This window comes from Chiloscyllium punctatum, unplaced genomic scaffold, assembly GCF_047496795.1.
Source record: "Chiloscyllium punctatum isolate Juve2018m unplaced genomic scaffold, sChiPun1.3 scaffold_54, whole genome shotgun sequence".
NCBI lineage: Eukaryota > Metazoa > Chordata > Chondrichthyes > Orectolobiformes > Hemiscylliidae > Chiloscyllium > Chiloscyllium punctatum.
The window spans coordinates 932,094-952,190 of record NW_027309789.1 but is presented as its reverse complement, the minus strand read 5'-3'; positions in this window follow the sequence as shown (position 1 = coordinate 952,190).

The following is a 20,097-nucleotide window of genomic DNA, read 5'->3' as shown; positions in this document are numbered from 1 at the left end:
AACAGAGTGGCTGAAACAGAGGGCGAGAAACAGAGGGCGAGAAACAGAGGGGCTGAAAAAGTGGGGCTGAAACAAAGGGGGTGAAACAAAGCACCTGTTACAGAGGGCGAGAAACAGAGGGGCTGAAACAGAGGGCGAGAAACAGAGGGGCTGAAACAGAGGGGCTGAAACAGACGGGCTGAAACAGTGGGGCTGAAACAGAGGGCGAGAAACAGAGAGGCTGAAACACAGGGCGAGAAACAGAGGGGCTGAAACAGAGGGCGAGAAACAGAGGGGCTGAAAAAGAGGGACTGAAACAGAGAGGCTGAAACAGAGGGGCTGAAACAGAGGGCGAGAAACAGAGTGGCTGAAACAGAGGGCGAGAAACAGAGTGGCTGAAACAGAGGGCGAGAAACAGAGGGGCTGAAACAGAGGGGCTGAAACAGAGGGGCGGAAACAGAGGGGCTGAAACAGAGGGTGAGAAACAGAGGGGCTGAAACAGAGGGCCAGAAACAGAGTGGCTGAAACAGAGGGCGAGAAGCAGAGGGGCTGAAACAGAGGGCAAGAAACTGAGGGGCTGAAACAAAGGGCGAGAAACAGAGGGGCTGAAACAGAGGGGCTGAAACAGCGGGGCGGAAACAGAGGGGCTGAAACAGAGAGCGAGAAACAGAGGGGCTGAAACAGAGGTGCGGAAACAGAGGGGCTGAAACAGAGTGCGAGAAACATAGTGGCTGAAACAAAGGGGCTGAAACAGTGTGGCTAAAATAGAGGGGTGAAACAGAGGGCGAGAAATAGAGGGGCTGAAACAGAGGGCGAGAAACCGTGGGGCTGAAACAGAGGGCGAGAAACAGTGGGGCTGAAACAGAGGGCGAGAAACAGAGGGGCTGAAACAGAGGGGCTGAAACAGAGGGGCTGAAACAGAGGGCGAGAATCAGAGGGGCTGAAACAGAGGGCGAGAAACAGAGGGGCTGAAACAGAGGGCGAGAAACAGAGGGGCTGAAACAGAGGGCGAGAAACAGAGGGGCTGAAACAGAGGGGCTGAAACAGAGGGGCTGAAACAGAGGGCGAGAAACAGAGGGGCTGAAACAGAGGGCGAGAAACAGAGGGGCTGAATCAGAGGCGCTGAAACAGAGGGCGAGAAACAGAGGGGTTGAAACAGAGGGGCTGAAACAGAGGGGCTGAAACAGAGGGGCTGAATCGGAGGGGCTGAAACAGAGGGGCTGAAACAGAGGGGCTGAAACAGAGGGCAAGAAACAGAGGCGCTGAAACAGAGGGGCTGAAACAGAGGGGCAGAAACAGAGGGCGAGAAACAGAGGGGCTGAATCAGAGGGGCTGAATCAGAGGGGCTGAAACAGAGGGGCTGAAACAGAGGGCGAGAAACAGAGGGGCTGAATCAGAGGGGCTGAATCAGAGGGGCTGAAACAGAGGGCCTGAAACAGAGGGCGAGAAACTAAGGGACTGAATCACAGGGGCTGAAACAGAGGGGCTGAAACAGACGGGCTGAAACAGAGAGCCTGAAACAGAGGGGCTGAAACAGAGGGGCTGAAATAGAGGGGCTGAAACAGAGGGGCTGAAACAGAGGGCGAGAAACTAAGGTACTGAATCAGAGGGGCTGAAACAGAGGGGCTGAAACAGAGGGGCTGAAACAGACGGGCTGAAACAGAGAGCCTGAAACAGAGTGGCTGAAACAGAGGGGCTGAAATAGAGGGTCTGAAACAGAGGGGCTGAATCAGAGGGGCTGAAACAGAGGGGCTGAATCAGAGGGGCTGAAACAGAGGGGCTGAAACAGAGGGCGAGAAACAGAGAGGCTGAAACAGAGGGCGAGAAACAGAGGGGCTGAAACAGAGGGCGAGAAACAGAGGGGCTGAAAAAGTGGGGCTGAAACAGAGGGGCTGAAACAGAGGGCGAGAAACAGAGGGGCTGAAACAGATGGCGAGAAACAGAGGGGCTGAAACAGAGGGCGAGAAACAGAGGGGCTGAATCAGAGGGGCTGAAACAGAGGGCGAGAAACAGAGGGGCTGAAACAGAGGGCGAGAAACAGAGGGGCTGAAACAGAGGGGCTGAAACAGAGGGGCTGAAACAGAGGGGCTGAAACAGAGGGCGAGAAACAGAGGGGCTGAAACAGAGGGGCTGAAACAGAGGGGCTGATTCAGAGGGGCTGAAACAGAGGGGCTGAATCAGAGGGGCTGAAACAGAGGGCGAGAAACAGAGGAGCAGAAACAGAGGGCGAGAAACAGAGGGGCTGAAACAGAGGGGCTGAAACAGAGAGTGCGAAACAGCGGGGCTGAAACAGAGGGCGAGAAACAGAGGAGCAGAAACAGAGGGCGAGAAACAGAGGGGCTGAAACAGAGGGGCTGAAACAGAGAGTGCGAAACAGCGGGGATGAAACAGAGGGCGAGAAACAGAGGGGCTGAAACAGAGGGCGAGAAACAGAGGGGCTGAAACAGAGGGGCTGAAACAGAGGGGCTGAAGCCGAGTGGCTGAAACAGAAGGGCTGAAACAGAGGGGCTGCAACAGAGGGGCTGAATCAGAGGGGCTGAAACAGAGGGGCTGAATCAGAGGGGCTGAAACAGAAGGCGAGAAACAGAGGGGCTGAAACAGAGGGCGAGAAACAGAGGGGCAGAAACAGAGGGCGAGAAACAGAGAGGCTGAAACAGAGGGGCTGAAACAGAGGGGCTGAAACAGAGGGCAAGAAACAGAGGGGCTGAAACAGAGGGCGAGAAATAGAGGGGCTGAAACAGAGGGGCTGAAACAGACGGGCTGAAACAGAGGGCGAGAAACAGAGGGGCTGAAACAAAGGGCGAGAAACAGAGGGGCTGAAACAGAGGGGCAGAAACAGAGGGGCTGAAACAGAGGGGCTGAATCGGAGGGGCTGAAACAGAGGGGCTGAAACAGAGGGGCTGAAACAGAGGGCAAGAAACAGAGGGGCTGAAACAGAGGGGCTGAAACAGAGGGGCAGAAACAGAGGGCGAGAAACAGAGGGGCTGAAACAGAGGGGCTGAAACAGAGGGCGAGAAACAGAGGGGCTGAATCAGAGGGGCTGAATCAGAGGGGCTGAAACAGAGGGGCTGAAACAGAGGGCGAGAAACTAAGGGACTGAATCAGAGGGGCTGAAACAGAGGGGCTGAAACAGACGGACTGAAACAGAGAGCCTGAAACAGAGGGGCTGAAAAGGAGGGGCTGAAATAGAGGGGCTGAAACAGAGGGGCTGAATCAGAGGGGCTGAAACAGAGGGGCTGAATCAGAGGGGCTGAAACAGAGGGCGAGAAACAGTGGGGCTGAAACAGAGGGGCTGAATCAGAGGGGCTGAAACAGAGGGGCTGAAACAGAGGGCGAGAAACAGAGAGGCTTAAACAGAGGGCGAGAAACAGAGGGGCTGAAACAGAGGGCAAGAAACAGAGGGGCTGAAACAGAGGGCGAGAAACAGAGGGGCTGAAACAGAGGGGCTGAAACAGAGGGGCTGAAACAGAGGGGCTGAAACAGAGGGCGAGAAACAGAGGGGCTGAAACAGAGGGCAAGAAACAGAGGGGCTGAAACAGAGGGGCTGAAACAGAGGGGCTGAAACAGAGGGGCTGAAACAGAGGGGCTGAAACAGAGGGCAAGAAACAGAGGCGCTGAAACCGAGTGTCTGAAACAGAAGGGCTGAAACAGAGGGGCTGAAACAGAGGGCGAGAAACAGAGGGGCTGAAACAAAGGGCGAGAAACAGAGGGGCTGAAACAGAGGGGCAGAAACAGAGGGGCTGAAACAGAGGGGCTGAATCGGAGGGGCTGAAACAGAGGGGCTGAAACAGAGGGGCTGAAACAGAGGGCAAGAAACAGAGGGGCTGAAACAGAGGGGCTGAAACAGAGGGGCAGAAACAGAGGGCGAGAAACAGAGGGGCTGAAACAGAGGGGCTGAAACGGAGGGCGAGAAACAGAGGGGCTGAATCAGAGGGGCTGAATCAGAGGGGCTGAAACAGAGGGGCTGAAACAGAGGGCGAGAAACTAAGGGACTGAATCAGAGGGGCTGAAACAGAGGGGCTGAAACAGACGGACTGAAACAGAGAGCCTGAAACAGAGGGGCTGAAAAGGAGGGGCTGAAATAGAGGGGCTGAAACAGAGGGGCTGAATCAGAGGGGCTGAAACAGAGGGGCTGAATCAGAGGGTCTGAAACAGAGGGGCTGAAACAGAGGGGCTGATTCAGAGGGGCTGAAACAGAGGGGCTGATTCAGAGGGGCTGAAACAGAGGGGCTGAATCAGAGGGGCTGAAACAGAGGGCGAGAAACAGAGGGGCTGAAACAGAGGGCGAGAAACAGAGGAGCAGAAACAGAGGGCGAGAAAAAGAGGGGCTGAAACAGAGGGGCTGAAACAGAGAGTGCGAAACAGAGGGGCAGAAACAGAGGGCGAGAAACAGAGGGGCTGAAACAGAGGGCAAGAAACAGAGGGGCTGAAACCGAGTGGCTGAAACAGAGGGGCTGAAACAGAGGGGCTGCAACAGAGGGCGAGAAACAGAGGGGCTGAATCAGAGGTGCTGAATCAGAGGGGCTGAAACAGAGGGGCTGAATCAGAGGGGCTGAATCAGAAGGCGAGAAACAGAGGGGCTGAAACAGAGGGCGAGAAACAGAGGGGCAGAAACAGAGGGCGAGAAACAGAGGGGCTGAAACAGAGGGGCTGAAACAGAGGGGCTGAAACAGAGGGCAAGAAACAGAGGGGCTGAAACAGAGGGCGAGAAACAGAGGGGCTGAAACAGAGGGGCTGAAACAGAGGGGCTGAAACAGAGGGCGAGAAACAGAGGGGCTGAAACAAAGGGCGAGAAACAGAGGGGCTGAAACAGAGGGGCAGAAACAGAGGGGCTGAAACAGAGGGGCTGAATCGGAGGGGCTGAAACTGAGGGGCTGAAACAGAGGGGCTGAAACAGAGGGCAAGAAACAGAGGGGCTGAAACAGAGGGGCTGAAACAGAGGGGCAGAAACAGAGGGCGAGAAACAGAGGGGCTTAAACAGAGGGGCTGAAACAGAGGGCGAGAAACAGAGGGGCTGAATCAGAGGGGCTGAATCAGAGGGGCTGAAACAGAGGGGCTGAAACAGAGGGCGAGAAACTAAGGGACTGAATCAGAGGGGCTGAAACAGAGGGGCTGAAACAGACGGACTGAAACAGAGAGCCTGAAACAGAGGGGCTGAAAAGGAGGGGCTGAAATAGAGGGGCTGAAACAGAGGGGCTGAATCAGAGGGGCTGAAACAGAGGGGCTGAATCAGAGGGGCTGAAACAGAGGGCGAGAAACAGAGGGGCTGAAACTGAGGGCAAGAAACAGAGGGGCTGAAACAGAGGGCGAGAAACAGAGGGGCTGAAACAGAGGGCGAGAAACAGAGGGGCTGAAACAGAGGGCGAGAAACAGAGGGCGAGAAACAGAGGGACTGAAACAGAGGGTCTGAAACAGAGGCGCTGAAACAGAGGGCGAGAAACAGAGGGGCTGAAACAGAGGGCGAGAAACAGAGGGGCTGAATCAGAGGGGCTGAATCAGAGGGGCTGAAACAGAGGGGCTGAAACAGAGGGCGAGAAACAGAGGGGCTGAATCAGAGGGGCTGAATCAGAGGGGCTGAAACAGAGGGCCTGAAACAGAGGGCGAGAAACAAAGGGACTGAATCAGAGGGGCTGAAACAGAGGGGCTGAAACAGACGGGCTGAAACAGAGAGCCTGAAACAGAGGGGCTGAAACAGAGGGGCTGAAACAGAGAGCCTGAAACAGAGGGGCTGAAACAGAGGGGCTGAAATAGAGGGGCTGAAACAGAGGGGCTGAAACAGAGGGGCTGAAACAGAGGGGCTGAAACAGACGGGCTGAAACAGAGAGCCTGAAACAGAGTGGCTGAAACAGAGGGGCTGAAATAGAGGGTCTGAAACAGAGGGGCTGAATCAGAGGGGCTGAAACAGAGGGGCTGAATCAGAGGGGCTGAAACAGAGGGGCTGAAACAGAGGGCGAGAAACAGAGAGGCTGAAACAGAGGGCGAGAAACAGTGGGGCTGAAACAGAGGGCGAGAAACAGAGGGGCTGAAACAGAGGGGCTGAAACAGAGGGCGAGAAAAAGAGGGGCTGAAACAGATGGCGAGAAACAGAGGGGCTGAAACAGAGGGTCTGAAACAGAGGCGCTGAAACAGAGGGCGAGAAACAGAGGGGCTGAAACAGAGGGCGAGAAACAGAGGGGCTGAATCAGAGGGGCTGAATCAGAGGGGCTGAAACAGAGGGGCTGAAACAGAGGGCGAGAAACAGAGGGGCTGAATCAGAGGGGCTGAATCAGAGGGGCTGAAACAGAGGGCGAGAAACAGAGGGGATGAAACAGAGGGGCTGAATCAGAGGGGCTGAAACAGAGGGTCTGAAACAGAGGGCGAGAAACAGAGAGGCTGAAACAGAGGGCGAGAAACAGAGGGGATGAAACAGAGCGCGAGAAACAGAGGGGCTGAAACAGAGGGGCTGAAACAGAGGGGCTGAAACAGAGGGGCTGAAACAGAGGGCGAGAAACAGAGGGGCTGAAACAGAGGGCGAGAAACAGAGGGGCTGAAACAGAGGGCGAGAAACAGAGGGCGAGAAACAGAGGGACTGAAACAGAGGGTCTGAAACAGAGGGGCTGAAACAGAGGGCGAGAAATAGAGGGGCTGAAACAGAGGGCGAGAAACAGATGGGCTGAAACAGAGGGCGAGAAACAGAGGGGCTGAAACAGAGGGGCTGAAACAGTGGGGCTGAAACAGAGGGGCTGAAACAGAGGGCGAGAAATAAAGGGGCTGAAACAGAAGGCGAGAAATAGAGGGGATTAAACAGAGGGCGAGAAACAGAGGGGCTGAATCAGAGGGGCTGAATCAGAGAGGCTGAAACAGAGGGGCTGAAACAGAGGGCGAGAAACAGAGGGGCTGAATCAGAGGGGCTGAATCAGAGGGGCTGAAACAGAGGGCGAGAAACAGAGGGGATGAAACAGAGGGGCTGAATCAGAGGGGCTGAAACAGAGGGGCTGAAACAGAGGGCGAGAAACAGAGGGGCTGAAACAGAGGGGCTGAAACAGAGGGGCTGAAACAGAGGGCAAGAAATAGAGGGGCTGAAAAAGAGGGCGAGAAACAGAGGGGCTGAAACAGAGGGTGAGAAACAGAGGGGCTGAATCAGAGGGGCTGAAACAGATGCCGAGAAACAGAGGGGCTGAAACAGAGGGCGAGAAACAGAGGGGCTGAAACAGAGGGGCTGAAACAGAGGGTGAGAAACAGAGGGACTGAAACAGAGGGCGAGAAACAGAGGGGCTGAAACAGAGGGGCTGAAACAGAGGGGCTGAATCAGAGTGGCTGATTCAGAGGGTCTGAAACAGTGGGGCTGAATCAGAGGGGCGGAAAAAGAGGGCGAGAAACAGAGGGGCAGAAACAGAGGGCAAGAAACAGAGGGACTGAAACAGAGGGGCTGAAACAGAGAGCGCGAAACAGAGGGACTGAAACAGAGGGCGAGAAACAGAGGGGCTGAAACAGAGGGCGAGAAACAGAGGGGCTGAAACAGAGGGCGAGAAACAGAGGGGCTGAAACAGAGGGCAAGAAACAGAGGGGCTGAAACAGAGTGGCTGAAACAGAGGGCGAGAAACAGAGGGGCTGAATCAGACAGGCTGAATCAGATGGGCTGAAACAGAGGGGCTGAAACAGAGGGCGAGAAACAGAGTGGCTGAATCAGAGGGCGAGAAACAGAGGGCGAGAAACAGAGGGGCTGAAAAAGTGGGGCTGAAACAAAGGGGCTGAAACAAAGCGCCTGATACAGAGGGCGAGAAACAGAGGGGCTGAAACAGAGGGCGAGAAACAGAGGGGCTGAAACAGAGGGGCTGAAACAGACGGGCTGAAACAGTGGGGCTGAAACAGAGGGCGAGAAACAGAGAGGCTGAAACACAGGGCAAGAAACAGAGGGGCTGAAACAGAGGGCGAGAAACAGAGGGGCTGAAAAAGAGGGACTGAAACAGAGGGGCTGAAACAGAGGGGCTGAAACAGAGGGCGAGAAACAGAGTGGCTGAAACAGAGGGCGAGAAACAGAGTGGCTGAAACAGAGGGCGAGAAACAGAGGGGCTGAAACAGAGGGGCTGAAACAGAGGGGCGGAAACAGAGGGGCTGAAACAGAGAGCGAGAAACAGAGGGGCTGAAACAGAGGGGCTGAAACAGAGGGCCAGAAACAGAGTGGCTTAAACAGAGGGCGAGAAACAGAGGGGCTGAAACAGAGGGGCTGAAACAGAGGGCAAGAAATAGATGGGCTGAAAAAGAGGGCGAGAAACAGAGGGGCTGAAACAGTGGGTGAGAAACAGAGGGGCTGAATCAGAGGGGCTGAAACAGATGCCGAGAAACAGAGGGATTGAAACAGAGGGCGAGAAACAGAGGGGCTGAAACAGAGGGGCTGAAACAGAGGGTGAGAAACAGAGGGGCTGAAACAGAGGGCGAGAAACAGAGGGGCTGAAACAGAGGGGCTGAAACAGAGGGGCTGAATCAGAGTGGCTGATTCAGAGGGTCTGAAACAGAGGGGCTGAATCAGAGGGGCGGAAAAAGAGGGCGAGAAACACAGGGCGAGAAATAAAGGGGCTGAAACAGAGGGCGAGAAACAGAGGGCGAGAAACAGAGGGACTGAAACAGAGGGGCTGAAACAGAGGGGCTGAAACAGAGGGCGAGAAACAGAGGGGCTGAAACAGAGGGGCTGAAACAGAGGGGCTGAAACAGAGGGGCTGAAACAGAGGGCGAGAAACAGAGGGGCTGAAACAGAGGGCGAGAAACAGAGGGGCTGAAACAGAGGGTAAGAAACAGAGGGGTGAAACCGAGTGGCTGAAACAGAAGGGCTGAAACAGAGGGGCTGAAACAGAGGGGCTGAAACAGAGGGCGAGAAACAGAGAGGCTGAAACAGAGGGCGAGAAACAGAGGGGCTGAAACAGAGGGCAAGAAACAGAGGGGCTGAAACAGAGGGCGAGAAACAGAGGGGCTGAAACAGAGGGGCTGAAACAGAGTGGCTGAAACAGAGGGGCTGAAACAGAGGGCGAGAAACAGAGGGGCTGAAACAGAGGGCGAGAAACAGAGGGGCTGAAACAGAGGGCGAGAAACAGAGGGCGAGAAACAGAGGGACTGAAACAGAGGGGCTGAAACAGACGGGCTGAAACAGAGAGCCTGAAACAGAGTGGCTGAAACAGAGGGGCTGAAATAGAGGGTCTGAAACAGAGGGGCTGAATCAGAGGGGCTGAAACAGAGGGGCTGAATCAGAGGGGCTGAAACAGAGGGGCTGAAACAGAGGGCGAGAAACAGAGAGGCTGAAACAGAGGGCGAGAAACAGAGGGGCTGAAACAGAGGGCAAGAAACAGAGGGGCTGAAACAGAGGGGCTGAAACAGAGGGGCTGAAACAGAGGGCGAGAAACAGAGGGGCTGAAACAGATGGCGAGAAACAGAGGGGCTGAAACAGAGGGCGAGAAACAGAGGGGCTGAAACAGAGGGGCTGAAACAGAGGGCGAGAAACAGAGGGGCTGAAACAGAGGGCGAGAAACAGAGGGGCTGAAACAGAGGTGCTGAAACAGAGGGTGAGAAACAGAGGGGCTGAAACAGAGGGCGAGAAACAGAGGGGCTGAAACAGAGGGGCTGAAACAGAGGGGCTGATTCAGAGGGGCTGAAACAGAGGGGCTGAATCAGAGGGGCTGAAACAGAGGGCGAGGAACAGAGGTGCTGAAACAGAGAGTGCGAAACAGAGGGGCTGAAACAGAGGGCGAGAAACAGAGGGGCTGAAACAGAGGGCGAGAAACAGAGGGGCTGAAACAGAGGGCAAGAAACAGAGGGGCTGAAACCGAGTGGCTGAAACAGAGGGGCTGAAACAGAGGGGCTGAAACAGAGGGGCTGAAACAGAGGGGCTGAAACAGAGGGCAAGAAACAGAGGGGCTGAAACAGAGGGCGAGAAACAGAGGGGCTGAAACAGAGGGGCTGAAACAGAGGGGCTGAAACAGAGGGCGAGAAACAGAGGGGCTGAAACAAAGGGCGAGAAACAGAGGGGCTGAAACAGAGGGGCAGAAACAGAGGGGCTGAAACAGAGGGGCTGAATCGGAGGGGCTGAAACTGAGGGGCTGAAACAGAGGGGCTGAAACAGAGGGCAAGAAACAGAGGGGCTGAAACAGAGGGGCTGAAACAGAGGGGCAGAAACAGAGGGCGAGAAACAGAGGGGCTGAAACAGAGGGGCTGAAACAGAGGGCGAGAAACAGCGGGGCTGAATCAGAGGGGCTGAATCAGAGGGGCTGAAACAGAGGGGCTGAAACAGAGGGCGAGAAACAGAGGGGCTGAAAAGGAGGGGCTGAAATAGAGGGGCTGAAACAGACGGACTGAAACAGAGAGCCTGAAACAGAGGGGCTGAAAAGGAGGGGCTGAAATAGAGGGGCTGAAACAGAGGGGCTGAATCAGAGGGGCTGAAACAGAGGGGCTGAATCAGAGGGGCTGAAACAGAGGGCGAGAAACAGAGGGGCTGAAACAGAGGGCAAGAAACAGAGGGGCTGAAACAGAGGGCGAGAAACAGAGGGGCTGAAACAGAGGGGCTGAAACAGAGGGGCTGAAACAGAGGGCGAGAAACAGAGGGGCTGAAACAGAGGGCGAGAAACAGAGGGGCTGAAACAGAGGGCGAGAAACAGAGGGCGAGAAACAGAGGGACTGAAACAGAGGGTCTGAAACAGAGGCGCTGAAACAGAGGGTGAGAAACAGAGGGGCTGAAACAGAGGGCGAGAAACAGAGGGGCTGAATCAGAGGGGCTGAATCAGAGGGGCTGAAACAGAGGGGCTGAAACAGAGGGCGAGAAACAGAGGGGCTGAATCAGAGGGGCTGAATCAGAGGGGCTGAAACAGAGGGCCTGAAACAGAGGGCGAGAAACAAAGGGACTGAATCAGAGGGGCTGAAACAGAGGGGCTGAAACAGACGGGCTGAAACAGAGAGCCTGAAACAGAGGGGCTGAAACAGAGGGGCTGAAATAGAGGGGCTGAAACAGAGGGGCTGAAACAGAGGGCGAGAAACTAAGGTACTGAATCAGAGGGGCTGAAACAGAGGGGCTGAAACAGAGGGGCTGAAACAGACGGGCTGAAACAGAGAGCCTGAAACAGAGTGGCTGAAACAGAGGGGCTGAAATAGAGGGTCTGAAACAGAGGGGCTGAATCAGAGGGGCTGAAACAGAGGGGCTGAATCAGAGGGGCTGAAACAGAGGGGCTGAAACAGAGGGCGAGAAACAGAGAGGCTGAAACAGAGGGCGAGAAACAGAGGGGCTGAAACAGAGGGCGTGAAACAGAGGGGCTGAAACAGAGGGGCTGAAACAGAGGGCGAGAAAAAGAGGGGCTGAAACAGATGGCGAGAAACAGAGGGGCTGAAACAGAGGGCGAGAAACAGAGGGGCTGAATCAGAGGGGCTGAAACAGAGGGCGAGAAACAGAGGGGCTGAAACAGAGGGCGAGAAACAGAGGGGCTGAAACAGAGGTGCTGAAACAGAGGGTGAGAAACAGAGGGGCTGAAACAGAGGGCGAGAAACAGAGGGGCTGAAACAGAGGGGCTGAAACAGAGGGGCTGAAACAGAGGGGCTGAAACAGAGGGCGAGAAACAGAGGGGCTGAAACAGAGGGCGAGAAACAGAGGAGCAGAAACAGGGGGCGAGAAACAGAGGGGCTGAAACAGAGGGGCTGAAACAGAGAGTGCGAAACAGAGGGGCTGAAACAGAGGGCGAGAAACAGAGGGGCTGAAACAGAGGGCGAGAAACAGAGGGGCTGAAACAGAGGGTAAGAAACAGAGGGGCTGAAACCGAGTGGCTGAAACAGAAGGGCTGAAACAGAGGGGCTGCAACAGAGGGCGAGAAACAGAGGGGCTGAATCAGAGGTGCTGAATCAGAGGGGCTGAAACAGAGGGGCTGAATCAGAGGGGCTGAAACAGAAGGCGAGAAACAGAGTGGCTGAAACAGAGGGCGAGAAACAGGGGGGCAGAAACAGAGGGCGAGAAACAGAGGGGCTGAAACAGAGGGGCTGAAACAGAGGGGCTGAAACAGAGGGCAAGAAACAGAGGGGCTGAAACAGAGGGCGAGAAACAGAGGGGCTGAAACAGAGGGGCTGAAACAGAGGGGCTGAAACAGAGGGCGAGAAACAGAGGGGCTGAAACAAAGGGCGAGAAACAGAGGGGCTGAAACAGAGGGGCAGAAACAGAGGGGCTGAAACAGAGGGGCTGAATCGGAGGGGCTGAAACAGAGGGGCTGAAACAGAGGGGCTGAAACAGAGGGCGAGAAACAGAGAGGCTGAAACAGAGGGCGAGAAACAGAGGGGCTGAAACAGAGGGCAAGAAACAGAGGGGCTGAAACAGAGGGCGAGAAACAGAGGGGCTGAAACAGAGGGGCTGAAACAGAGTGGCTGAAACAGAGGGGCTGAAACAGAGGGCGAGAAACAGAGGGGCTGAAACAGAGGGCGAGAAACAGAGGGGCTGAAACAGAGGGCGAGAAACAGAGGGCGAGAAACAGAGGGACTGAAACAGAGGGGCTGAAACAGACGGGCTGAAACAGAGAGCCTGAAACAGAGTGGCTGAAACAGAGGGGCTGAAATAGAGGGTCTGAAACAGAGGGGCTGAATCAGAGGGGCTGAAACAGAGGGGCTGAATCAGAGGGGCTGAAACAGAGGGGCTGAAACAGAGCGCGAGAAACAGAGAGGCTGAAACAGAGGGCGAGAAACAGAGGGGCTGAAACAGAGGGCGAGAAACAGAGGGGCTGAAACAGAGGGGCTGAAACAGAGGGGCTGAAACAGAGGGCGAGAAACAGAGGGGCTGAAACAGATGGCGAGAAACAGAGGGGCTGAAACAGAGGGCGAGAAACAGAGGGGCTGAATCAGAGGGGCTGAAACAGAGGGCGAGAAACAGTGGGGCTGAAACAGAGGGCGAGAAACAGAGGGGCTGAAACAGAGGTGCTGAAACAGAGGGTGAGAAACAGAGGGGCTGAAACAGAGGGCGAGTAACAGAGGGGCTGAAACAGAGGGGCTGAAACAGAGGGGCTGATTCAGAGGGGCTGAAACAGAGGGGCTGAATCAGAGGGGCTGAAACAGAGGGCGAGAAACAGAGGGGCTGAAACAGAGGGCGAGAAACAGAGGAGCAGAAACAGAGGGCGAGAAAAAGAGGGGCTGAAACAGAGGGGCTGAAACAGAGAGTGCGAAACAGAGGGGCTGAAACAGAGGGCGAGAAACAGAGGGGCTGAAACAGAGGGCAAGAAACAGAGGGGCTGAAACCGAGTGGCTGAAACAGAGGGGCTGAAACAGAGGGGCTGCAACAGAGGGCGAGAAACAGAGGGGCTGAATCAGAGGTGCTGAATCAGAGGGGCTGAAACAGAGGGGCTGAATCAGAGGGGCTGAAACAGAAGGCGAGAAACAGAGGGGCTGAAACAGAGGGCGAGAAACAGAGGGGCAGAAACAGAGGGCGAGAAACAGAGGGGCTGAAACAGAGGGGCTGAAACAGAGGCGCTGAAACAGAGGGCAAGAAACAGAGGGGCTGAAACAGAGGGCGAGAAACAGAGGGGCTGAAGCAGAGGGGCTGAAACAGAGGGGCTGAAACAGAGGGCGAGAAACAGAGGGGCTGAAACAAAGGGCGAGAAACAGAGGGGCTGAAACAGAGGGGCAGAAACAGAGGGGCTGAAACAGAGGGGCTGAATCGGAGGGGCTGAAACTGAGGGGCTGAAACAGAGGGGCTGAAACAGAGGGCAAGAAACAGAGGGGCTGAAACAGAGGGGCTGAAACAGAGGGGCAGAAACAGAGGGCGAGAAACAGAGGGGCTGAAACAGAGGGGCTGAAACAGAGGGCGAGAAACAGAGGGGCTGAATCAGAGGGGCTGAATCAGAGGGGCTGAAACAGAGGGGCTGAAACAGAGGGCGAGAAACTAAGGGACTGAATCAGAGGGGCTGAAACAGAGGGGCTGAAACAGACGGACTGAAACAGAGAGCCTGAAACAGAGGGGCTGAAAAGGAGGGGCTGAAATAGAGGGGCTGAAACAGAGGGGCTGAATCAGAGGGGCTGAAACAGAGGGGCTGAATCAGAGGGGCTGAAACAGAGGGCGAGAAACAGAGGGGCTGAAACAGAGGGCAAGAAACAGAGGGGCTGAAACAGACGGCGAGAAACAGAGGGGCTGAAACAGAGGGGCTGAAACAGAGGGGCTGAAACAGAGGGCGAGAAACAGAGGGGCTGAAACAGAGGGCGAGAAACAGAGGGGCTGAAACAGAGGGCGAGAAACAGAGGGCGAGAAACAGAGGGACTGAAACAGAGGGTCTGAAACAGAGGCGCTGAAACAGTGGGCGAGAAACAGAGGGGCTGAAACAGAGGGCGAGAAACAGAGGGGCTGAATCAGAGGGGCTGAATCAGAGAGGCTGAAACAGAGGGGCTGAAACAGAGGGCGAGAAACAGAGGGGCTGAATCAGAGGGGCTGAATCAGAGGGGCTGAAACAGAGGGCCTGAAACAGAGGGCGAGAAACAAAGGGACTGAATCAGAGGGGCTGAAACAGAGGGGCTGAAACAGACGGGCTGAAACAGAGAGCCTGAAACAGAGGGGCTGAAACAGAGGGGCTGAAATAGAGGGGCTGAAACAGAGGGGCTGAAACAGAGGGCGAGAAACTAAGGTACTGAATCAGAGGGGCTGAAACAGAGGGGCTGAAACAGAGGGGCTGAAACAGACGGGCTGAAACAGAGAGCCTGAAACAGAGTGGCTGAAACAGAGGGGCTGAAATAGAGGGTCTGAAACAGAGGGGCTGAATCAGAGGGGCTGAAACAGAGGGGCTGAATCAGAGGGGCTGAAACAGAGGGGCTGAAACAGAGGGCGAGAAACAGAGAGGCTGAAACAGAGGGCGAGAAACAGTGGGGCTGAAACAGAGGGCGAGAAACAGAGGGGCTGAAACAGAGGGGCTGAAACAGAGGGCGAGAAAAAGAGGGGCTGAAACAGATGGCGAGAAACAGAGGGGCTGAAACAGAGGGTCTGAAACAGAGGCGCTGAAACAGAGGGCGAGAAACAGAGGGGCTGAAACAGAGGGCGAGAAACAGAGGGGCTGAATCAGAGGGGCTGAATCAGAGGGGCTGAAACAGAGGGGCTGAAACAGAGGGCGAGAAACAGAGGGGCTGAATCAGAGGGGCTGAATCAGAGGGGCTGAAACAGAGGGCGAGAAACAGAGGGGATGAAACAGAGGGGCTGAATCTGAGGGGCTGAAACAGAGGGGCTGAAACAGAGGGCGAGAAACAGAGAGGCTGAAACAGAGGGCGAGAAACAGAGGGGCTGAAACAGAGGGCGAGAAACAGAGGGGCTGAAACAGAGGGGCTGAAACAGAGGGGCTGAAACAGAGGGGCTGAAACAGAGGGCGAGAAACAGAGGGGCTGAAACAGAGGGCGAGAAACAGAGGGGCTGAAACAGAGGGCGAGAAACAGAGGGCGAGAAACAGAGGGACTGAAACAGAGGGTCTGAAACAGAGGGGCTGAAACAGAGGGCGAGAAATAGAGGGGCTGAAACAGAGGGCGAGAAACAGATGGGCTGAAACAGAGGGCGAGAAACAGAGGGGCTGAAACAGAGGGGCTGAAACAGTGGGGCTGAAACAGAGGGGCTGAAACAGAGGGCGAGAAATAAAGGGGCTGAAACAGAAGGCGAGAAACAGAGGGGATTAAACAGAGGGCGAGAATCAGAGGGGCTGAAACAGAGGGCGAGAAACAGAGGGGCTGAAACAGAGGGGCTGAAACAGAGGGGCTGAAACAGAGGGCAAGAAATAGAGGGGCTGAAAAAGAGGGCGAGAAACAGAGGGGCTGAAACAGAGGGTGAGAAACAGAGGGGCTGAATCAGAGGGGCTGAAACAGATGCCGAGAAACAGAGGGGCTGAAACAGAGGGCGAGAAACAGAGGGGCTGAAACAGAGGGGCTGAAACAGAGGGTGAGAAACAGAGGGACTGAAACAGAGGGCGAGAAACAGAGGGGCTGAAACAGAGGGGCTGAAACAGAGGGGCTGAATCAGAGTGGCTGATTCAGAGGGTCTGAAACAGTGGGGCTGAATCAGAGGGGCGGAAAAAGAGGGCGAGAAACAGAGGGGCAGAAACAGAGGGCAAGAAACAGAGGGACTGAAACAGAGGGGCTGAAACAGAGAGCGCGAAACAGAGGGACTGAAACAGAGGGCGAGAAACAGAGGGGCTGAAACAGAGGGCGAGAAACAGAGGGGCTGAAACAGAGGGCGAGAAACAGAGGGGCTGAAACAGAGGGCAAGAAACAGAGGGGCTGAAACAGAGTGGCTGAAACAGAGGGCGAGAAACAGAGGGGCTGAATCAGACAGGCTGAATCAGATGGGCTGAAACAGAGGGGCTGAAACAGAGGGCGAGAAACAGAGTGGCTGAATCAGAGGGCGAGAAACAGAGGGCGAGAAACAGAGGGGCTGAAAAAGTGGGGCTGAAACAAAGGGGCTGAAACAAAGCGCCTGATACAGAGGGCGAGAAACAGAGGGGCTGAAACAGAGGGCGAGAAACAGAGGGGCTGAAACAGAGGGGCTGAAACAGACGGGCTGAAACAGTGGGGCTGAAACAAAGGGCGAGAAACAGAGAGGCTGAAACACAGGGCAAGAAACAGAGGGGCTGAAACAGAGGGCGAGAAACAGAGGGGCTGAAACAGAGGGACTGAAACAGAGGGGCTGAAACAGAGGGGCTGAAACAGAGGGCGAGAAACAGAGTGGCTGAAACAGAGGGCGAGAAACAGAGTGGCTGAAACAGAGGGCGAGAAACAGAGGGGCTGAAACAGAGGGGCTGAAACAGAGGGGCGGAAACAGAGGGGCTGAAACAGAGAGCGAGAAACAGAGGGGCTGAAACAGAGGGGCTGAAACAGAGGGCCAGAAACAGAGTGGCTTAAACAGAGGGCGAGAAACAGAGGGGCTGAAACAGAGGGGCTGAAACAGAGGGCAAGAAATAGATGGGCTGAAAAAGAGGGCGAGAAACAGAGGGGCTGAAACAGTGGGTGAGAAACAGAGGGGCTGAATCAGAGGGGCTGAAACAGATGCCGAGAAACAGAGGGGCTGAAACAGAGGGCGAGAAACAGAGGGGCTGAAACAGAGGGGCTGAAACAGAGGGTGAGAAACAGAGGGGCTGAAACAGAGGGCGAGAAACAGAGGGGCTGAAACAGAGGGGCTGAAACAGAGGGGCTGAATCAGAGTGGCTGATTCAGAGGGTCTGAAACAGAGGGGCTGAATCAGAGGGGCGGAAAAAGAGGGCGAGAAACACAGGGCGAGAAATAAAGGGGCTGAAACAGAGGGCGAGAAACAGAGGGCGAGAAACAGAGGGACTGAAACAGAGGGTCTGAAACAGAGGGGCTGAAACAGAGGGCGAGAAACAGAGGGGCTGAAACAGAGGGCGAGAAACAGAGGGGCTGAAACAGATGGCGAGAAATAAAGGGGCTGAAACAGAGGGCGAGAAACAGAGGGGATGAAACAGAGGGCGAGAATCAGAGGGGCTGAAACAGAGGGCGAGAAACAGAGGGGCTGAAACAGAGGCGCTGAAACAGAGGGGCTGAAACAGAGGGCAAGAAATAGAGGGGCTGAAAAAGAGGGCGAGAAACAGAGGGGCTGAAACAGAGGGTGAGAAATAGAGGGGCTGAATCAGAGGGGCTGAAACAGATGCCGAGAAACAGAGGGGCTGAAACAGAGGGCGAGAAACAGAGGGGCTGAAACAGAGGGGCTGAAACAGAGGGTGAGAAACAGAAGGGCTGAAACAGAGGGCGAGAAACAGAGGGGCTGAAACAGAGGGGCTGAAACAGAGGGGCTGAATCAGAGTGGCTGATTCAGAGGGTCTGAAACAGAGGGGCTGAATCAGAGGGGCGGAAAAAGAGGGCGAGAAACACAGGGGCAGAAACAGAGGGCAAGAAACAGAGGGACTGAAACAGAGGGGCTGAAACAGAGAGCGCGAAACAGAGGGACTGAAACAGAGGGCGAGAAACAGAGGGGCTGAAACAGAGGGCGAGAAACAGAGGGGCTGAAACAGAGGGCGAGAAACAGAGGGGCTGAAACAGAGGGCAAGAAACAGAGGGGCTGTAACAGAGTGGCTGAAACAGAGGGCGAGAAACAGAGGGGCTGAATCAGATTGGCTGAAACAGAGGGGCTGAAACAGAGGGCGAGAAACAGAGTGGCTGAATCAGAGGGCGAGAAACAGAGGGCGAGAAGCAGAGGGGCTGAAAAAGTGGGGCTGAAACAAAGGGGCTGAAACAAAGCGCCTGATACAGAGGGCGAGAAACAGAGGGGCTGAAACAGAGGGCGAGAAACAGAGGGGCTGAAACAGAGGGGCTGAAACAGACGGGCTGAAACAGTGGGGCTGAAACAGAGGGCGAGAAACAGAGAGGCTGAAACACAGGGCGAGAAACAGAGGGGCTGAAACAGAGGGCGAGAAACAGAGGGGCTGAAACAGAGGGACTGAAACAGAGGGGCTGAAACAGAGGGGCTGAAACAGAGGGCGAGAAACAGAGTGGCTGAAACAGAGGGCGAGAAACAGAGTGGCTGAAACAGAGGGCGAGAAACAGAGGGGCTGAAACAGAGGGCGAGAAACAGAGGGGCTGAAACAGAGGGTAAGAAACAGAGAGGCTGAAACACAGGGCGAGAAACAGAGGGGCTGAAACAGAGGGCGAGAAACAGAGGGGCTGAAACAGAGGGACTGAAACAGAGGGGCTGAAACAGAGGGGCTGAAACAGAGGGCGAGAAACAGAGTGGCTGAAACAGAGGGCGAGAAACAGAGTGGCTGAAACAGAGGGCGAGAAACAGAGGGGCTGAAACAGAGGGACTGAAACAGAGGGGCTGAAACAGAGGGGCTGAAACAGAGGGCGAGAAACAGAGTGGCTGAAACAGAGGGCGAGAAACAGAGTGGCTGAAACAGAGGGCGAGAAACAGAGGGGCTGAAACAGAGGGCGAGAAACAGAGGGGCTGAAACAGAGGGTAAGAAACAGAGGGGCTGAAACCGAGGGGCTGAAACAGAAGGGCTGAAACAGAGGGGCTGAAACAGAGGGGCTGAAACAGAGGGCGAGAAACAGAGAGGCTGAAACAGAGGGCGAGAAACAGAGGGGCTGAAACAGAGGGCAAGAAACAGAGGGGCTGAAACAGAGGGCGAGAAACAGAGGGGCTGAAACAGAGGGGCTGAAACAGAGTGGCTGAAACAGAGGGGCTGAAACAGAGGGCGAGAAACAGAGGGGCTGAAACAGAGGGCGAGAAACAGAGGGGCTGAAACAGAGGGCGAGAAACAGAGGGCGAGAAACAGAGGGACTGAAACAGAGGGGCTGAAACAGACGGGCTGAAACAGAGAGCCTGAAACAGAGTGGCTGAAACAGAGGGGCTGAAATAGAGGGTCTGAAACAGAGGGGCTGAATCAGAGGGGCTGAAACAGAGGGGCTGAATCAGAGGGGCTGAAACAGAGGGGCTGAAACAGAGGGCGAGAAACAGAGAGGCTGAAACAGAGGGCGAGAAACAGAGGGGCTGAAACAGAGGGCGAGAAACAGAGGGGCTGAAACAGAGGGGCTGAAACAGAGGGGCTGAAACAGAGGGCGAGAAACAGAGGGGCTGAAACAGATGGCGAGAAACAGAGGGGCTGAAACAGAGGGCGAGAAACAGAGGGGCTGAATCAGAGGGGCTGAAACAGAGGGCGAGAAACAGAGGGGCTGAAACAGAGGGCGAGAAACAGAGGGGCTGAAACAGAGGTGCTGAAACAGAGGGTGAGAAACAGAGGGGCTGAAACAGAGGGCGAGAAACAGAGGGGCTGAAACAGAGGGGCTGAAACAGAGGGGCTGATTTAGAGGGGCTGAAACAGAGGGGCTGAATCAGAGGGCGAGAAACAGAGGAGCAGAAACAGAGGGCGAGAAAAAGAGGGGCTGAAACAGAGGGGCTGAAACAGAGAGTGCGAAACAGAGGGGCTGAAACAGAGGGCGAGAAACAGAGGGGCTGAAACAGAGGGCAAGAAACAGAGGGGCTGAAACCGAGTGGCTGAAACAGAGGGGCTGAAACAGAGGGGCTGCAACAGAGGGCGAGAAACAGAGGGGCTGAATCAGAGGTGCTGAATCAGAGGGGCTGAAACAGAGGGGCTGAATCAGAGGGGCTGAAACAGAAGGCGAGAAACAGAGGGGCTGAAACAGAGGGCGAGAAACAGAGGG